This window comes from Eumetopias jubatus, unplaced genomic scaffold, assembly GCF_037043125.1.
Source record: "Eumetopias jubatus isolate StellerSeaLion01/CBP00866 unplaced genomic scaffold, mEumJub1_p1.0 scaffold_6, whole genome shotgun sequence".
Lineage (NCBI taxonomy): Eukaryota > Metazoa > Chordata > Mammalia > Carnivora > Otariidae > Eumetopias > Eumetopias jubatus.
In genome coordinates this window covers 53,659,292-53,679,982 of record NW_028274812.1, presented here as the reverse complement: position 1 = coordinate 53,679,982, position 20,691 = coordinate 53,659,292, and the positions used below count along the sequence as shown (strand labels likewise).

Here is a 20,691-nt window from a genome sequence, read left to right as displayed (position 1 = left end):
TATTCTGTGGAACTAGTACCAGAGGTTGTTCATTCTTAAGTGGTAGAATTAAAGAAGGTACTGCACCAGAGAACTGTATTTGCTCCGTGAAACCCACTCCCCGATACCAATTCTCTGTACAAGGTTGTCTCAAAGGAAACAAACGGGCTGGCTCTTCTTTCAGCTTAACTTGCATACCTCCTTTTTGGGACCAGGCGAAGTAACACAGGATATTAAAGGATGTGGTGGCTATTCTGGGGGGCAAATTTTTTCTTTATAGAATTAGAATTGTGCTAATTCTTATCAGGGGGCAGCAAGGAATAAATCACGTATTAATACATTATGGTGACAGTTAATTCTATTTACTGTAACTGGGGAGAAATGCATTTTACTCATATGGTAAAGTAACAGAGAACTCTGTTCCTACGCATGTGCCTAACTCATATTGCAAGAGAATGAATTTTTTTTTAATTTATTTATTTGACAGAGAGAGAGAGCCAAAGAGAGAGAGAGAGAACGAGAAGGGGGAGGGGCAGAGGGTGAGGGAGAAGCAGACTTCCCTGCTGAGCAGGAAGCCCAATACGGTGTTCATCCCAGGACCCCGAGATCACAACCTGAGCCCAAGGCAGACGCTTAACTGACTGAGCCACCCAGGCATCCCGGAGAGAATGAATTTGTAAGCCCAGGATATCACCAACTTACAGCAGGCACGGTAGGTGCATCTAAGTCATGAAATGGGAAGCAAACAGGAAAGAAACCCAATGCAGGCATTTAAGCGTAATAAATATAATAGCAATCTACAAGATGAACGGTTCATGTTGTTTATGATTACAGACTGATTATTCCTCTAAGTGCAAAGGCTATCCAATAAGTCATATCTGGGTTGATTTGTTAGCAAGGTACTTTTACCAGATAATAAATCAGAAAGTAATTAAAGTGCATTCTGTCTCTTTATCATAGACTAAGACAGCTTACTATAATTCTCAATTATCTGCATGAACACACAACATGACAGCATCGTGAATAAACCTTCTAGCAAAGGGCAATAAACATCTTAGGACTGTACTAAAATTGCTAGATTTCTTCTCTAGTCCTTTTAAAAATTTGTTTCTAATTTTGATAAATTCTATAAACAGAAACAAATTAATTTGGTACTTGCTTGGTACAGTAAGTCATACAGTAAGTCTGGACTCGTTAAGTCCCTGAACTTCTTAGCTTGTTAGCAATTTGCTAAGGGCAGTGACTAAATCATGAAAGATGTAAAAGAAAATAGAATTGAATATTTACCACAAGCTTTTGTTAGGTGAAAAAATCTTAAGCATAGAAAAAAGAAGAATCACAAAGGAAAAAAACAGGTGAGAACAATTTAAAATTTATAAATGTGTGTATAAAAATTTATAGCATATAAGGCAATAATTTCACCATATAAAGATGTTTTAAAGAATAAATAAATCATTCTAGGAGAAACAAACAAAACACACAAAGAGAAATAAACAGAAACATGGGAAAAATTTTCAAGTAGATTAAATTTAAATCAGGATAACATTCTTTCACCTAATTAGTAAAAGTCTTTTTTTTTAATGATAATGACCAATATTAGCAAAGATATAATGACACTGGTATTCTCATACATTGCTGATAGTGTTGGAAATCAATTAGAACTTTTCCCAAAAATATAATTTGAGAGTTTGAATTAAAAATTACAAAAAGGTTTATAATATTTAGCTCAGGGGGTGCCCAGGTGGCTCAGTCTGTTAAGCAGACAACTCTTGGTTTCAGCTCAAGTCATGATCTCATGGGTCCTAGGATCTGGCTCCATGCTCAGTGGGGAGTCTGCTTAAAGATTCCCTCCCTCTGCCCCTCCCCTCACTCGTGCTCGCACATGCTCTCTCTCTCTCTCTCCCTCTAAAATAAAAACATAAATCTTTAAAAAAATATATTTAGCTCAGTACTCTCATATCCCAGGATCTATCTAATAGATAAAAATACTTTTCACAGCTTGATCTATCAATAATAGGAATCTGAAATAACATAAAAATCCAACTACAGGGTAATGACAATGTTAAATATGGTATAATCATGGACAGACTATTATGTAGCTATTCAAAATGATGGTTATGAAGACTAAGCAGAAAAGGATAAAAAACTGTAATGGCAAGATGATTATATTCTAATAAAAATATGCATATTAAAGAAGACTAGGAAGGAAAATGCCAAAGTGACAACCTTTGTGTTAATCTGGTATAGTAGGCTGAATAAATGCCCTCCTTCGCCAAAAGATGTCCAGGTCCTAATCCCTGGAAACTGTGAATGTTACTTTACTTGGCAAAGGGACTTTACTGATGTGATTAAGTTAAAGATCTTGAGATGAGGAGATTATCCTGGATTACCTAGATGGGCTCAATATAAACACAAGGATCCTCATAAGAGGAAGTCGGGAGGGTCAGAGTCAGAAAAGGAGATGTGATGACAGAGGCAGAGGTTGGAGTGATGTGGCCACAAGTCAAGGAAGGTGAGCAGCCTCTAGAAGTCACAAAAGGCAAGGAATGGATTCTCCCTTGAATGTCCAGAAGGAACTCAGCTCTGCTGACACCTTGATTTTCGCCCCATAAGACCCATTTAGGACTTCTGATCTCCAGAAAAGTAAGGCAATTAGCTTGTGTTATTTTAAGCCAATAAAACTGTGGTAATTTGTTACAACAGCGATAGGAAACTAACATAGATGGTAAGACTGCCCTTTCTAAACTTTCTGCAATGTTCATATTACTTTTATTGAGCATTCCAATATATAAATTTAGCTAAAATTTAAGATTCTAGATGAAAACTGCCTCTGCTGCAGTGGCTCTCTCAATCCTGGTTGCATTTGAGTATCAAGTATTCACCTTTCAAGAAAAAAAAAAAGAGAAAAGAATACCAATGCCATAGTTTCTCTTCATTCCCAAAAATTCTGATTTAGTTTTTGTTAGGCTCAAACATCAGTACTCTCTTAAAGCCCCACATGCTAATGTGCAGCCAGGGTTGAGAACCACTACTCTGGCATAACAACTCATGACTGACAAGTTTCTCTAAGCCAAAGGAAAAAAAAAATTTTTTAAAGATTTTATTTATTTATTTATTTGACAGAGAGGGACACAGAGAGAGAGGGAACATAAGCAGGGGGAGCGAGAGAGGGAGAAGCAGGCTTCCCGCAGAGCAGGAAGCCCGACATGGGGCTCGATCCCAGGATTCTGGGATCATGACCTGAGCTGAAGGCAGACGCTTAACGACTGAGCCACCCAGGCGCACCAAAGCAAAAATGTTTATCAACCCAAAACTACATCTCTTTCAAGAATTCTGAGGACACTCAACAACAGTTTGCCTTAGCTTAAATTTAGGTCTAGGACAGAACCCTTGTTTAACTGGCACTGTCAAAGGAAAAGAAAAAATAAAATCATTTCTTCTACTTCTTCAGTGTTTCTCATTTCTGGAGTTCAAAGGACTCTTCAGAGATACGATGCTCCAAGAAAAAGGTTCTTAGCTGCTACCCAAGGCCCCATATTCAAATTAGAGTAGTTCACAAGAATTGTGCGTCCTTCCCTTTTCTACTGACAATTGACTTTATTATGATTACTAAAACAACATAAGATATCTTGTCTTTGAATTTTTTATAGTATATTCTTTAAAGGGTGTTGACTAGCAAAGAGGAGTCAAGTTCCTCTGATAATGTGTTCTTTGAAGCCATATTTTCACTCCACTTTCCAGGTATCAAACCATATATTATTATAAACACACACACAGACACCCTAGTATATTTGTGAGCAAATGTGTAACTTAAGGCTTTCAAATGTGAGATTCTCAGCTATAGAGGAATTACTGATCAAGTCTTATGCATCTCTCGGTCAACTCATAGCACCACTTCATATTCTTTCAGCAGGAAAATCCACAAATGAGAGACATCGTTATCAACCAAGTGTGTCCAAAGATTGATCTCCATAGCAACTGCAACTCTGCCACATGTAGTGTATAAGGCATCGGCGTTACCACCACATGCACACAAAGTGTTGGTATTATGTCGTCCAGACTGTGGTTGCTGTAGAAACCTAAACCTAAGTCCCTGACAACAGTGGATAAAATGAGAACAACAACAGAAGGGTCCTTGAGTACTTAGCCATAGCCATCTACTCCTTTGCTTTCAAGCAAGATAATGCCATTTTAAATGCTATACAATAGTCTTATTGATACCATGAAAGGAATATTTTCTACAAAAATAACGTTAAATGATGTCATGTCTGTTTAACATTAGGAGCCTAATGTTAAATTAGGGAATAGGAATTTCCTATTCCCTAAAAAATTCTTCCTCCCACCGTGTGCTCCGTTGGGGTTCAGAAGCTCACCGCAACCACGTACTGTCACCTTCTACTGGCCTCAGCCATAGCTAGTCCCACACACAGGCAGTATGGAGAGGTGCCAGGCTTTCCTGCCACCATCACAACAACTATGACAGATATAAATAGGTTTATTCTAAAATAATTATGCAAAAGAAGACTAAAGTAGGAGGAATCACTTTATCTGATTTTAAGTCTTACCACATAGCCATCAAAATCAAAACAGTGTCATACTGGTGGAAGAATAGAAGCAAAGATCAATGAAACAGAGAACCCAGAAATGGATCAATACAAATACACCAACTGATTTTGACAGAGGTGCAATAGCAGTTCAGTGGAGCTAGGGTAGTCTTTTCAACAAATTGTGCTGAAATAACTGGACATTCACAGATGGGGGAAAAAAAGAACTTTGACTTAGAATTCATGCTATACACAAAAATGAATGCAAAATGATCATGGATTTAAATGTAAAGCATGAAACTATAAAACTTTTATTTTTAAATTTTGTTTTTAATTTAAGCAGCTTTACTGAGGTGTAATTGGCACACAATAAACTGCACGTATTTAACATGTACACTAAAACTTTTAGAAGAAAATATATAGGTGAACATCTTTGGGACCTAGGGCTAGGAAAAGACATTATATCAAATTTAGGAGGAAAAATATCCAACAAAACAGGATAGTGAATTATATCATGGTGTATATATATATATATATATATATATATATATATATATACAAGGTATATATATATACAAGGAATACAAGGTGGTTGTTAAAAATTATGTTCATCGAACATTGAAAGCAATCCTCTATATACTGCTATATAAACAAAATACACACATGGACAGACTCATTTTTATAGTCTTGCAGGCTATCTAGCTATCTCTAGATGGTAAGATTCTGGGTACTTTTTAAATAAATTTCTATGCTAACAGTGACATGTTTTATATAAAATGAGATTAAATTTTTAAAATCAAGTAACACATACTAAAGAATAAAGAAGGCTCTTTTCAACTAGAGATTTTTATACACAATAATGTTAAAAACCTACTTGTTTTAGTCTCCCAGAAAAAAATAAAACAAAACTATCCTCTCTGATACAGAAACATTTGCTTTTTCTTTATGATTTCTCCAGGTTCCTGAAGAGACACCATTCATTTCCAGCCTAAAAACAAACAAAACTTGACCAGATTTCCTTTAAAAAAAAAAAAATCCATGCAGGGGCGCCTGGGTGGCTCAGTCGTTAGCGTCTGCCTTCGGCTCGGGTCACGATCCTGGGGTCCTGGGATCGAGCCCCGCGTCGGGTTCCCTGCTCAGCAGGAAGCCTGTTTCTCCCTCTCCCACTCCCCCTGCTTGTGTTCCCTCTCTCGCTGTGTCTCTCTCTGTCAAATAAATAAAAATCTTTAGATTAAAAAAAAAAATCCATGCAGAGGCACCTGGGTGGCTCAGTCGTTAGGCGTCTGCCTTCGGCTCAGGTCATGATCCCAGGGTCCTGGGATAGAGCCCCGTGCCCGCTTCTCCCTCTCCCACTCCCCCTGCTTGTGTTTCCTCTCTCACTGTGTCTCTGTCAAATAAATAAATAAAATCTTTGAAAAAAAAAATCCATGCAACCTAAGGGCTGTATATGCCCATTCACCATAAATTTGATAACCTCTACATTATATCTAGCTGTAAATAGCAATGAGTACAGATTTAGATATTTTTAAATAGATAATTTATCAAAATGCACTCACAAGTGTACTCTACAATAAATATATAGTAAAGGAAAAATGGACAGGAAAAAGAAAATAGAAGGAAAAGAATATCTTCCTTAACTTGATCTTGAGAAAAATATAATCACTTTAGTTCTGAGGATAAGAAAGAAGACATACAGAAAATAGTTTCCTCTTTATATTGGTAATTTGTATGGAGATCAGAATCTGTGAAAGCTTATTTGATGCTTTGGAGTTACCAGAGCTTTCTGTGCAGTTCAAAGTCAAGGTTTCTCAAGTGGAGACACATGGCTCCTTTGTGTGTGTTCTTTCCCTCAGTGAAACTGCTTGAAATGTCCAAGTCTAATAATATAAATACTGATGCTTTCACAGTGAATATTCTGGATGGCATCACTTTCTCTATGCCTTTCAATGTCTTAAAAATGTTTTGTTTTTGTTTTATAGGCCTGAATTAAGGAAACATAATATGCTGAAATCATCAAGAGGTTTTCTCAGGTTCATTAACGTTCTCCCACATGGTTAACTGCTGATTTTTACCCCAAATTAACATGATACTAACTCTACTCTTCCTGAATTCCACACATGGTATTCCAGGGAAAGGGAAGGGCAAAATTATCTTCCTCCTATTTTCCATCAATCCAAATTCTACCCATTCTTCAAGCAGCTGCTCAAATTCTTCCACAGAACCCTTCGGTTTAGTCAGCCCACAGTGGTCTATCCCTGACCTGAACTCCTGTAACACCTAACTAAATCTTCCATTTGGCCATTACTAACAATTATGATGCAATTATTTTTATCTTACATTATCACTTGAACTTCACAGATTTACAACTAGGTTCCTCAAGAATACTCTATGTCCTTGGAGTATAGAAACCCTTTTTATCTCAACAAATCTGTCATTGTGTTTTAATACACAGTTGATGGTCAATAAATATTGGTTGACTAACTGCAACACAACTATACCTTTCAATTCCCCTCCTTAATTGACACTAATGTGTGTGTGGTTTTTTCAATGCTTAGCTATTATTCCTCCTGCCTACTTTCTGTCTTATGGACAGAACTACAAAGCAGAGGCTGAAGATAGGGGCTTTAAAGGGAATCGTTTTCTCTTTGTCTCCCTGCAGCAAAACTTGTTTAAACATGTTAAAAGAGAATAAAACTAAATTTATACCTATGGCACATTTCTTTCAAAGTGAAACAACCATCATTTTAACAGGAAATAAGCTACCTTTCTTGGAGACTATTCTAAGGGAAAAGTTGAGAGTAACCCCTGTGCGCTAACAGATTGCTTTCCGATAAAAGCCTATGATGAATTCCATCAGCCTCAGCCCGCCATACTCCCAAACTCTGCACTCACGACTTGCGTGAGCCCTTACAAATTCAAAGATATTTTTACCAATCATGTGAATTCTATCCAAAAACATCCTTCAGTGCCAGAAAGGCTTTATGATTAGGGGTCCATTCTTTTAAGAATATTTATACTGCCTAAATAACTCCAGATGTTTTGCTCTGGTTTTTGGTTAAGAGGTGGGGCAGGAGGGCAGAAATCAAAATGAGGACCCTCCCAATTAGAACATTTGCCATTCCATCCTAAATGAGTCCTTTCTTATATTTCTGCCTGATGTTCCAGAATTTAAACTTACGACACTCGTGTGTAATGCCAAAATATGAGGATTTAGATAGGATTGTTACTAAAAAAAAAAAAAGGTTTGCAGATAGCTTACACCTAAATTATTTTTACAAAGCACAATCATATGAAACAGGAATTGCTTCCTGCATTTGTAATGAACTTGCCAACAGTATGAAGCACTATTTGTAGACAGCTGTTTTTGATAGAGGAGCAAATTATGGAATAACAAATTCTTCATTTTTTGCAGAAGTTGTACACCTGCCGATTAGAATTTGTTTTCAAATCCTAAATCTATACTATCTGAAAGCTAATATATATACATATATATTAGAATTTTTAAAATTTTAATACAGTTCAAATCAGTGTGCCAGTTTCATTGATGCTCCTTCACTGCCAAACCTGGGGGCAGGGACTGCTTCAGTTTCTCTGCCTTCTCTTTGTGATGACCAAGGTATAAAGCTATCTGCTGCATCAAACTTTAAACTTCATGTTATCCTTATTTTTCTTGATCTTGACAGATTCTGTTCACCTGGCTCTGACCATAAAGTCCTTGATTTCTTCAATTCTGTGAGGCATGGCCTCGAGGGGCGCAGGGGGCACACAGCTGGCACGGCAAGTGGCAAAAAGCAAGAATGGAAAAGAGCGAGAATTCCGTTTCTGGGCAGTTCTGAAAGCTAATATATTTTCATACTATATATCACATATAGTCAAAATCTTCTGAAGCATTCCGATCACTCAGTAGTGCATTGCACAGCCTCATAAGGAACTTTATACTATTCTTCTTGGTGTCTTCAAGAAGGTGTAGGACAGTCCTGTGAAGATTTCAAAATAAAAAGACTCAACAGCATCTCTCGAATCCATCACTAACAAATGTTATAGCTAGGAAAACTTGCCCCACCTAATCTTAATCAATCCTGCTACAATTTAAGTGCATTTAAGTAATGACTCAAGCAAAGGTGAGGGAAAAGGCAAAGTCCTCTGGTCGGGAAAGGTTTTACTCCATTCAATTAAATTCTGTGAGTACTTATTGAAGGCTTTCTATGTGTCAAGTATATGCTGGGCAACAGGAATATAAAGACAAAGTCATCTCTTTCAAAAAGATCATAGTCTTAGAAACACTTATATGGAAATCAGAGGCCCAAATAAGGGATCCAAATAGGTCAATTAATCTAGGAAGCTGTCAGCTGTAACTGATGCATCTCAAAAGGCAAACTGAAGAACATATGCCCAATCTTTTTTCTCCCAGCTTTACTGAGGAATAATTGACTTAAATATATTTTTGTATATATACTTAATATACTTATAGATATTTATATATATACTTAATATATATACTTAAAGTGTACAACATATGCCCAGTCTAAAGGAAGCAGCCACCACTTGACACCAGCTGATCAAGACCATGGAGAATGAAAGCTCAATGATGTCATATCTTCTGATTTTTAGAAGAGACAGGAAGCTGGAGGAATGGGCAATTTAAACTGGAGAAATCACAGAATACTTATCAAAAAGGCTAATACTTGAGTAAAGTCCTGAGTTAAGCAATGTTTACCAGATATGAACGTGGTTGGTTTACTTCCTATGGCTACAGCTTAGGGTGGAAAGTGGAGAGAGTGGCCAAAGTGACTAGAAAGGAAGGACGGGGTGTTTTGCCACACACAGGCCACACTGTATCCTACAGAACATGGGAAGCCACTAAGGAGTCTGTGACTCCATTATCACGGATGGTTAGAATTTATCTAACTGCAGGAAACTTAACAACCTGCCATTCAGTGAGATTTCGAGATCTGACAGGCATATAAAGAGCCAGGCACCTTGCTTATAATCCATAAAACTAGACTGGGCATCACCATATCTAAACATTTGTCTTAGGCCCCCTAACTACTGGGACATCTAAGTGCTCCCACGGTTCCAGTAGCAGCAATGACTCCTTAAACAAACAGCAGCCAATTTACCCATGGAAAGGAGTATACCAGAGAATTTGGGGAGATCTACCACCCCCAGATGTTTCTCCTTTAATCTTGGCCAAGAGTAAAAGGGTGAAAGCACCAGAACACCTGGGTGGCTCAGTCGTTAAATGTCTGCCTTTGGCTCAGGTCATGATCCCAGGGTGCTGGGATCGAGCCCCGCATCGGGCTCCCTGCTCGGAGGGAAGCCTGCTTCTCCCTCTGCCCTACTTGTGTTCCCTCTCTTGCTATCTCTCTCTATCAAATAAATAAAATCTTTAAAAAAAAGTGAAAGTACCTTATTCATTGTTAAGATGACTTAGAGATTACAAAACCTCTTGCCAGATATTATTCTCACTCATCTAAGAGACCCTGGGCTCCCTATTTTCTACTTTGCCTGGGTTTGTAACCCATCCACAGCGGCCAATTATATTCATATTCTGAACTCCTGTATACTAAACCAACTTCAAGAATTCTAAAATCTAATTCAGAGCCACATGTTAATCAGCAACCACTATTTCCTTCATACTCCTAACCCATTAGTCAATCCTATTTTACTGGCAATTCATTAATGAAATATAATAAACTCAATGCAAAATTAATCTATATTTTGCTTCAGAAAGGATGTTTATTTTTGCCAAGGATATTTCCTATTCTCCAGTTAGGAGGGAGAAATAAAACTATGTTGTCACCTAAGTCTTTCATTCAAGACTCACAACAAGATAGCTATTATTTTTCCCAATTTTGCTGATGAGAAAACAGAAGGTCTGAGTAGTTAACATGCCCAAACAGCAGCTAGTAAATGACATAAGCCAGGGCTGAATCCAGTTCAGTCATCTTCCAAAACTGTTTTTTCCACTACACCACGCAGCTTCACCTGCTACTATTTCTCATGATAACAGTCCTAGGACTCCACTTCTACCTTATATTTATTTTTAAGGTGCAGCATCTTTTTCAAACTCCACCCCAGTTTTTTCCTAAGTTGACCAGGTAAATGCAGGAGTACTTTTAAATTTAGATTAAAATTCTAAGGTCAGGGTGGCACAGTCAGTTAAGCATCCAACTGAGGCTGAGGTCATGATCTCGGCTCAGGGTCCTGGGATCAAGCCCCATGTGGGGCTCTGCACTCAGCATGGCGTCTGCTTGAGATTCTCTCTCCCCCTCCCTCCCTCTGCCCTTCCCGCTCACGCTTTCTCTCTAAAATAAATAAATAAATCTTTAAATAAAATAAAATAGCTTTATATAATTTTATATAAAATTCTAAGGCCGGGACTACCAATTTCTTAGGTGTTCGTTTCTGGGGCTCCTTTCTATGTACTCACAAAATTGTATCCTACACACTCTATTGTCACTCTTGTGTTTAATCATGGGTACTACAGAACAAAAAGTATGTGAGAAAAATATATAATACTTAAAAATAATAGTACTACATAAAAATGCTTTTAATAAAAGCTTTGTATATATTAGTCCTGTGAAAATAAATGACAATACTTTTAAGTATATAGCAACAAAAAAGAAATAACCTCAAGTTAGAGAGAAATGGTGCAGATTTGTGAAGCCATTTCTATTTTTTAAGTATAAAATAAATCATTTACTTGTTGATATTTAACAATTTAAGATATAGAAAGCATCTGTAACAAAGCCCCTGTAATTATTAAATATTATACAGAATATGTTCATGCAAATTATCAATGTTTGAAAAATTCAAAACACTACTGTTAAGTTTTTAGAGTATGGTATAATACTTACTAGACCTATCTCCAGCCTCACAACTCTGGAAATAAAACCAATTCAGTTTGCTTAAAAAAAAAAAAAAAATCTGGGCGCCTGGGTGGCTCAGTCGTTAAGCGTCTGCCTTCGGCTCAGGTCATGATCCCAGGGTCCTGGGATCAAGTCCCACATCAGGCTCCCTGCTCAGCAGGAGACCTGCTTCTCCCTCTCCCACTCCCCCTGCTTGTGTTCCTGCTCTCGCTGTGTCTCTCTCTGTCAAATAAATAAATAAAATCTTTAAAAAAAAAAAAATCTTTGGAGCAAATGAAAAAAACTTCCAAGGAGATTCCAAAAGAATGGTAATTTTTAAAACTATTTTTAAATATTTGTTAAAATGAAGTTTCAGTATACAAAAATAGAAAAAAATGAAAGGTTTTGAGTAAGCTTTGGTGAGTCATAGGAAGGAAAGCAAATGCAGCTGCACTCTATAAACTAAAGATTTGTATCTAGAACTTCAAATAAGTATTAAATCAGAAACAACTATCTGAATGGTTAACATCTAGTGCCCATTTTAAAAACCTACTCCAAGGCAGCTATTTTTAGAAAAACATTCACTAAACTCTTCAAACCACAAGCACAGATGAATATTTTTGGGTAACTAAAGGACTTCTAAGGTGTTAAACACACACACACGAAAATTCTGACTCCTGTGAAAGGATAATTATAGAATACAACAGTATTGATGGAAAGCAGTTGGCAATACAGTGGTAATGAGCAATATGAGAAGAGAGAGATGTGGGTATCTGAATCTCAATTCATTAGAATCTAAGCACAAAGAGTTAAGTATTACAGCACTTCAAAACCTATGATCAATTCATCCTTACTAACTGGGCCCAATCCTTGGTAATACATGGAACATTTTTAAAGGATAAAAATTCACTCATCCGTTATTGCCTTAAGTGATCTGTATTAAAATATTATTTATAGATGTGTAAATATAAAAATTATAAACACTGTATGGTTATAGTTCTTATATAACTAAAATAAATAAAATTACAAATTGAGTACAAAACTTAGTCAAACTGTCATTAATTTACTATGACAGATGATGGTTCTTGACCAAAACTAAGCTGCAATTCCCAATATGAAAACGGTCCTTGATGGTCCTGGTAGGTTCTTTGGAAAAAGCCCATGGTGTAAAGACGTTATTCTCTCACCACTTTTCTCTATTCAAACTATGAACTTTTATTCATATAACATACTGCTCTTACTGTGTCTCTGAATGGGGCCCGGAAGATTCTCCCTTCACTCTTGACACCAGAAAAGGATTGGTGAGGAGCCCACTACAATCATTACTGACCACTCGAATGGCTCTTGCTAGGGCTAAGGATTTGGGTGGAAGAACTACAGCTGACATGGACTCCCTAAACTCAGAAAGTGATGGGAGCAGCTCAGGGAAGGTTGGGTGGGTCCGACTGGTAGCTGGTAACTGCCAGAAGCACAGTGGACATGGTGATCCTAACAGGCGGCAGGGTAATATTAGGTAATCTCAGGCTCTGTTGTGATAGGCAGAAATCCCTGTCTGTATTTCGTTAGTCAGACCCAAGAATTCAAATTAAGGGCCATCCCACTAAGATCTGTTTTGATTTAAACAAACAAGCAAACAACTCTATAGCTACTGAACAGAGACCCATGTAAGACACTTGAGAGTCATGACCTCTGGCCCAAATCCAAGACCCACAGTTGTTGAATGAATTGGAGGCCAATTCTCTTATGGAAGATTTTTTTCCCAAATGGATCTCTAGCCATTTACCCAGGTAATCATGAGCTGGTGAAAGGGAAATACCCAATGCCCTTGAGGATGATTACCTACTAGCTCTGAGCTAACATTAATTCTTAGGAATTAACAATACCACTGGTCCACGGGTCAGACTGGCGATTTATGAGTCACACAGAGAGATGGAGGTCTAACTCAGCCTCTTCTCAGAGTAGTCATTGTGAGACCCAAACACATCCTACTTTTCAGATATTCCCACAAACTGACAGACTCCCACAGTGGCTCCCTGGCTCAGGAGGAAGGAATATTACAGTAAAAAGTACAAAGTAGAAGCTGAATGGATTCGATTTCCTTGTCAAAAGCACTGCATTTCTAGGGGAAATTTCTAAAATTTCTAAAGGAAAGGTGAGATGTTGATAGGAGACAAAGACAAAAGGGTAACAGATTCTGGGTGGGGAACCCCTTGCTTGAATAACAAGTGTACATACCACCCTCCACCCCCAACACTTTATGACTGTATAGACAAGTCAAAAGATGCCTCTACCTACAATAACACTGTGTTGAACCAATAAAAAAGCCCCAATTATTACACCACAGCCCCCCACAGTTTTGGAACAAGGCCATGGCCCTTTAAGCAAGCAAATGAAGTAACTATTTCCTTTTGAGAAAAAGCTCCTGGCTTTTTCCTAGTAGACTGGTGAAAACTGAATAGAACAACATAATATGACCATGTAATCTAGTATCTCATCATTAATCGTTATTGGATGCATTTAATTCTAAATTCCAGCAGGCCATGATCAAGAAAAACAGGTGCAGGGCGCCTGGGTGGCTCGGTCGTTGGGCGTCTGCCTTCGGCTCGGGTTATGATCCCAGGGTCCTGGGATCGAGTCCCGCATCAGGCTCCCTGCTCAGTGGGAAGCCTGCTTCTCCCTCTCCCACTCCCCCTGCTTGTGTTCCCTCTCTCGCTCTCTCTCTCTCTGTCAAATAAATAAATAAAATCTTAGAAAAGAAAAGAAAAACAGGTGCAGGCCCAAATGGGATCTGAAGGCACAATTACATTGCCTATCAGGTCATTTATACTCCCTAAGAGTGAACTGTACCCTGCTACATGCCACCTACCCCTCAAGCTGCACCTATGGCTTCATGTGGCCACTAAGCTCAGGATTAAGGGGGGGTGTCCTGCCCAGAACCTATTCTCCCTTTGTCTCATAACACTTCACTTTCCTTTAAGGAAATTCCTTTCCCTTATTCTATGAGGTCTGAGCTGGTCTGAAATACAGTAATCAGCCCCTAACTAACTAAAGGAGAGGCCAATGACCCAGGCAGGGCTACTAACAGTACACAGTTTGCCAGTAAAGGAACTGATCTACAATAGTTCTAAGATGAAAGAAAGGCCAAATTAATCCTCCCTCACAGGAATTTGAGCTTTGAGGAGCCATATGAGGATAAAAGGCAGCCAGAGCCAAAACTTCCTGACCACAGTGCTGTCAATGCAGAGAACAGTGCAACAGGGCAGAGAAATTGTACCTAAATTCATGCTTCTGATAACTCTTAAGAGCTCCCCCAGTTTCCATTCTTCCTAAGTCCTGATTTTTTTAACTCCCCCTTTGAAACTGTGATCCATCTAGTGTCCTTCCAATAAATTTCTTATATTTGCTTAAGTAATCCAAAATCAATTTCTTTCTTTGCAACTGAACAACACTAACATTATTCTATACCCCTTCCTAAAAGATCATAAATCCCTATGGCTTCAAACCTTACCCTCCAACTCTAGCTCGTGTCTACTTCCATTAGGAGCACTGGATCCATTCTAAAAGCATTTTGGACATCTCCGCGTGCCACAAACACTTCAAGTTCAATAAATCTACAAAATTTCCCCCTATACTCTGTACCCAAACATGTTTCTCCTTCTGTGTGCCAGGAGGTGCCAGGAGGTACCAATTAATGGTATCTCAACATACTCAATTATTCAGCTTACTTCAACTCTGTTCTCTTACTCTCAAACTTACCAAGTCCTGTCAACTCCACTTTGCAAATGTACCTTAAATCCATTTTTTATAATTCACCTCCACCACCACTGCCCAAGTTTATACCCTACCCTCATCATTCCTTTATCACCAAGAACATCTTCTCAATTTTCAATATTTAATTCAAGTCATTTCATTGAACATTCTTGATTCATTAGCCCCCTGCCTAGTGGACCCCTCTATTCTTTGTGTCTTCATTTTATTTGAAAACACTTTTAGTCCAACATGTGTAACATTTTATTACACTTATTGTTTTATGCATCTATTTCCCTTATTTGAATATAAATTTTGTTGAGGGGGAGGGGAGATGCGGTTCAGTGCCTTGTGTTCTTTGAATCCCCTGGTAATAAGAACAGTACCTGGCCACTAGGGGACACACTTGACCAGCTGCTGAAAGAAGAAATGAATGGAAGAATGAAACTGGACCCCTATCTTACCCCATTCACAAAAATGAACTTGAAGCACATTAAAGACTTATATGTAACACCTGAAACGGTAAAACTCCGAAAGGAAATAAAGAAAAACTCCTTGACACTGGTCTTAGGAATGATTTGTTGAATATGACACTAAAAACAAAGGCAACAAAACAAAAAATAAACAAGTAATACTACATCAAACTGAAAGCTTCTGTACAGCAAAGGAAACAATCAACACAATGAAAAGGTAACTACAGAACGGGAGAAAATATTTGCAAAACATACATCTCAATAGCAAAATTATAATAACAATAATAATGCAATCAAAATATGGGCAAAGGACCTGAAAAGAAATTTTTCCAAAGAAAACAGAGATGGCAATCAAGTACATGAAAAGGTGTTCAACACTAATCATTAGGGAAATGTAAGTCAAAACTACAATGAGATATCACTTCACACCTGTTAGGATGACTTTTCCTGAAAGACAAGAGGTAATAAGTGTTGGCGAGAATGAGGAGAAAAGGAAACTCTTGTGCACTTATTGATGGGAATGTAAATTGGTATAGCCATTATGGAAAACAATATGGAGGGTCCTGAAAAAATTAAAAATAGAACTATCACAAGATCCAGAAATCCCACTTCTAGGTATCTGTCTGAAGGAAATGAAAACACTGTCTTGAAGTGATATTTACACTCCCATGTTCAGCATTATTCATGATAGCCAAGATAGGGGAACAACTTAAGCCAAGATATGGGAACAACAATTCATCGACTGATAAATGATAACGAATATGTGATATACAAATACACACACACACACACACACACACACAGTGTAATATTATTCAATCATGAGAAAGAAGGAAATCCTGCCATTTGCAAAAACATGGATGAACCCAGAGGACATTATGCTAAATAAAATAAGCCAGACAGAGAAAGACAAATACTGTATGATCTCACTTATGAGATGTGGAATCTGAAAAAAAAGGGGGGGGTCAAACTCAACCCACATAAAAAGACAGCAGAATGATGATTACCAGGTACTGGGGGGTAGGAAAAATGGGGAGATGCTGGGCAAAGGGTATAAGCTTTCAGTTATAAGGAAATAAGGACTGAGGATCTAATGTACAGCATGGTGACTCTAGTTCATAACACTTTGCTGTATACTTGAAATCTATGAGAGCAGATCTTCAGCATTCTCACCACACACATTGGCGCACACACAAAGGTGACTGTGTGAGGTAATCATTCCACAATGTATACATATATCAAATAATCATGCCATACACTTTCAATATATATAATTTTACTTGACCATTCACCTCAATAAAGCTGGGCAGGGGGAGAAATGAATAGATTATAGCAACCTTCTCCCAGGTCTTCCTGCCTCCAGTTTTTCTTTTCTGCAACCCACAACCTTCACAGCTGCAAAAGCCAGCTTTCAAAAGACATCTATTCAAGTCTCTCTACTACTTAACCTTAGTGGTCTCCGATGACCTCAAAATAACATTAGATCTTACCACTACATAAAGAAGCTCCTCAAAATCTAGCTACAACTTTTCCTTTCTTTTATTTTTAAAACAGCTTTATTTCACAGCAGCTTTATTCACAGCAGCCAAAAGCCAGAAACAATCAAAATGTTCATTTAAGGTGAACAGATAAACAAATTGCTTATATCCATGCAAAGGAACACCCTTTAGCAATAAAAATGACACATTTGATAACTCACTAACAATAAAACGTATCCATTTTAAGCGTACAGTAAAATGTTTTGCCAAATGTATACACCTACGTAACCACCACAATAAAGATATGATACATTTCTAGCATCCTAAAATTCCCTTTGTTCCCCTTTATGGCCCCAAGCAAACAACCAAAGTAGATGCTTTCTGTCACTGTAATTTTACCTATTCTAGATTTTCCATGGAAATGAAATCATACAGTATGCACTCCTTTGTACCTGGCTTCTTTCACTCAGCATAGTGTTCTTGAGATCCATCCATGTTACTGAGTGAATCATTAATCAATTCATTTTTCTTTCTGAAGGACATTCCATTCACCTTAGACATTTAGATTGTTTCTGGTTTACGGCTATAGTAAATAAAATTGTTCTGAATAATTGTGTTAAAATCTCTGACTGCACATTTGTTTCCATTCTCTATCATTTCAATACCCAGGAGTGGGATTGCTGAATTATAAGGTACAAGGGTATGCTTAACTTTTTAAAAAAAAAGACCAAATAGTTCTTCACAGTGGTTGTACCATTTTACAGTCGCGTTAGCAGTACAGGACAGTTCCAGCTGTTCCACATTCTCACCATTTATTATGCTCAGACTTCCTAAAGTTAGCCGTTCTTGTTTGTATGCAGTGACATCTCATTCTGGTTTTACTTTGCATTTTCAGGTGACTAATGATGTTAAGCATGTTTTCACATATTAATTGGCTAGGTAACTTCTTTTGTAAAATGTCCAAATCTTTTCCAGTTTTTGAACTGGTTGTCCTCTTGAGTTGTAAGATTTCTTTGTATGTTCCAGCCCTTTGTCAGACATGTGTATATTTTCTCCCACTCTGTGGCTTGCTGTTTTCTTTTCTTTTCTATCTATCTATCTATCTATCTATCTATCTACCTACCTACCTACCTACCTACCTACCTATCTATCTATCTACCTACCTACCTACCTACCTACCTATCTATCTATTATTAGAGAGGGAGAGAGCATGCACATGCAAGAGCAAGAGGAGGGGCAGAGGGAGAGTGTCTTCAAGCAGACTTCCCACTGAGCATGGAGCCCAATGAGGGGCTCGAGCCCACAACCCATGAGATCATGACTTGAGCCTAAATCAAGAGTTGGATGCTCAACCGACTAAGCCACCCAGGTGCCCCACTGGCATTTTCTTTTTTTTTTTTTAAGATTTATTTATTTATTTATTTGAGAGAGAGAGACACAGCGGGAGAGGGAACACAAGCAGGGGGAGTGGGAGAGGGAGAAGCAGGCTTCCCGCGGAGCAGGGAGCTGTACGTTGTTGTGGCTTGATCCCAGGACCCTGGGACCACGACCTGAGCCGAAGGCAGACACCTAACGACTGAGCCACCCAGGCGCCCCGGCATTTTATTTTCTTAACAGCATTATTAAAAGTGCAGTTTTAAATTTCGATGAAGTCTAGTGTTTTTTTTCTTTTATAATTTTTTCTTTTACACTTCATGCTTTCTAAAAATTCTCTGCTTACTTCAAAGTCACAATTTTTTTCCTGTATTTTCTTTTAGAATTTTCAAATTTTAGTTTTCACGTTTAGGTATAGGATCCATTTCAGGGTCACTGTTCTTTATGGCATGAGGTTTTTGCCCCAGCACCATTTGTTGAAATACTATCCTTTGCCCACTGAACTGCCTTGCTATGTTCAAAATATGGATTACCATATATACGTGTGGGTCCGTTTCAGAACTATATTCAGTTATAGTGATGTATACGTCTGTCTGTACACCAATCCCTCACACTCTTGCTTATTATAGCTATCTAGGAAGTTTTAAAATCATGTAATGCTAGCATTACAGGGTTATTTTTCAAAGTTGTTTTAGCTATTGTGGGTCTTTGCAATCACAGATTAATTTTAGGATCAGCTTATCAATTTTGACAAAAAAATCATCTGTAGAAATTTTGATTGGGATTATCCTAAATCTACAGATGAATTTGGGAAGAACTGACATTTTAATAGTATTAATTCTTCCAATCCATGAAGAGGGTATATTTAGGTCATCTTTGATTTCCTCATCAGTGTTTTATAGCTCTCAATGTACAGACTTTGTATGTATTTTGTTAAAATTTATCCCTCAGCATTTCACGTTTTTGATACTATTGCAAACATTTTGCAAATCCGTTTTCCAACCGTTCATTGCCGACAGAAGCAAACACAATTGGTTTGTATATTTTGACATTATGTGCTTTATGCTTGCTATACTCACTTATCAATTCTAGTAGCTTTTTTGTAAATTCTTAGGGATTTCCTAGCATGTGATGTAATTTAGTAGTTAAGACTTGCTTTTCTTTTCTAATCCAATATGGCTTTAAATTGTTTTTCTTGACTGGCTAGAACTTCTGGTAAAATTTTAAACAGAAGCGATAAGGAGAATATCTTTGAGTCCTGTCCTAGAAAACATTCAGTCTTTCACTATTAAGAATATTAGGTATTATTTTTCATGGACCCTCTATATCAGATTTTTTTAAAGAATTTTTTTAAAAGATTTTATTTATTTATTTGACAGAGAGGGAATGCAAGCAGGGGGAGTGGGAGAGGGAGAAGCAGGCTTCCCGTGGAGCGGGGAGTCTGATGCAGGGCTCGATCCCAGCACCCTGGGATCATGACCTGAGCCGAAGGCAGACGCTTAACGACTGAGCCACCAAGGCGCCCCTCTATATCAGACTGAAAAGGGGACCTATTGCTATGGCTTCAGTTCACTTATCTTTTCTTCTTCAGGGTCTAATCAGCTGTTCAGCCAATCCAGATAATTTTTTTCCTTTTACATATTGAACTTTCAGTTACAGATATTACTCTTGGTATATATTTTTTCTATCACTTTTATCACATTATTCATGTTTTCTTTTAAAAACTTGAGCATAGGAACCCTCCTACCCTGTTGGTGGGAATGCAAGCTGGTGTAGCCACTCTGGAAAACAGTATGGAGGTTCCTCAAAAAGTTGAAAATAGAGCTACCCTATGACCCAGCAATTCCACTATAGGTATTTACCCCAAAGATACAAATGTAGTGATTCAAAGAGGCACCTGCACCCCAGTGTTTATAGCAGCAATGTCCACAATTGCCAAACTATGGAAAGAGCCCAGATGTTCATTGACAGATGGATAAAGAAGATGTGGTTATATATATACAATGAAATATTAACACAGCCATAAAAAAAGAAATCTTGCCACCTGCAATGACGCGGGTGGAACTAGAGGGTATTATGCTAAGTGAAATAAGTCAATCCAGAGAAAGACAATTATCATACGATCTCACTGATATGTGGCATTCAAGAAACAAAACAGAGGGTCATAGGGGAAGAGAGGAAAAAATAAAACAAGATAAAACCAGAGATGGAGAGAAACCATAAGAGATTCTTAATCACAGGAAAC

The 20,691-nt window shown here is 37.8% G+C and overlaps 1 protein-coding gene and 1 pseudogene across 5 annotated transcripts in view; both read right to left on the bottom strand.

Moving 5' to 3' along the window:
- PDSS2 (decaprenyl diphosphate synthase subunit 2) overlaps positions 1–20,691 on the bottom strand; it is a 250,845-nt gene that overhangs the window by 219,030 nt on the left and 11,124 nt on the right. The gene's annotated exons all lie outside the window — the stretch shown is intronic.
- LOC114209986 (large ribosomal subunit protein eL38 pseudogene) lies at positions 8,062–8,264 on the bottom strand (annotated as a pseudogene).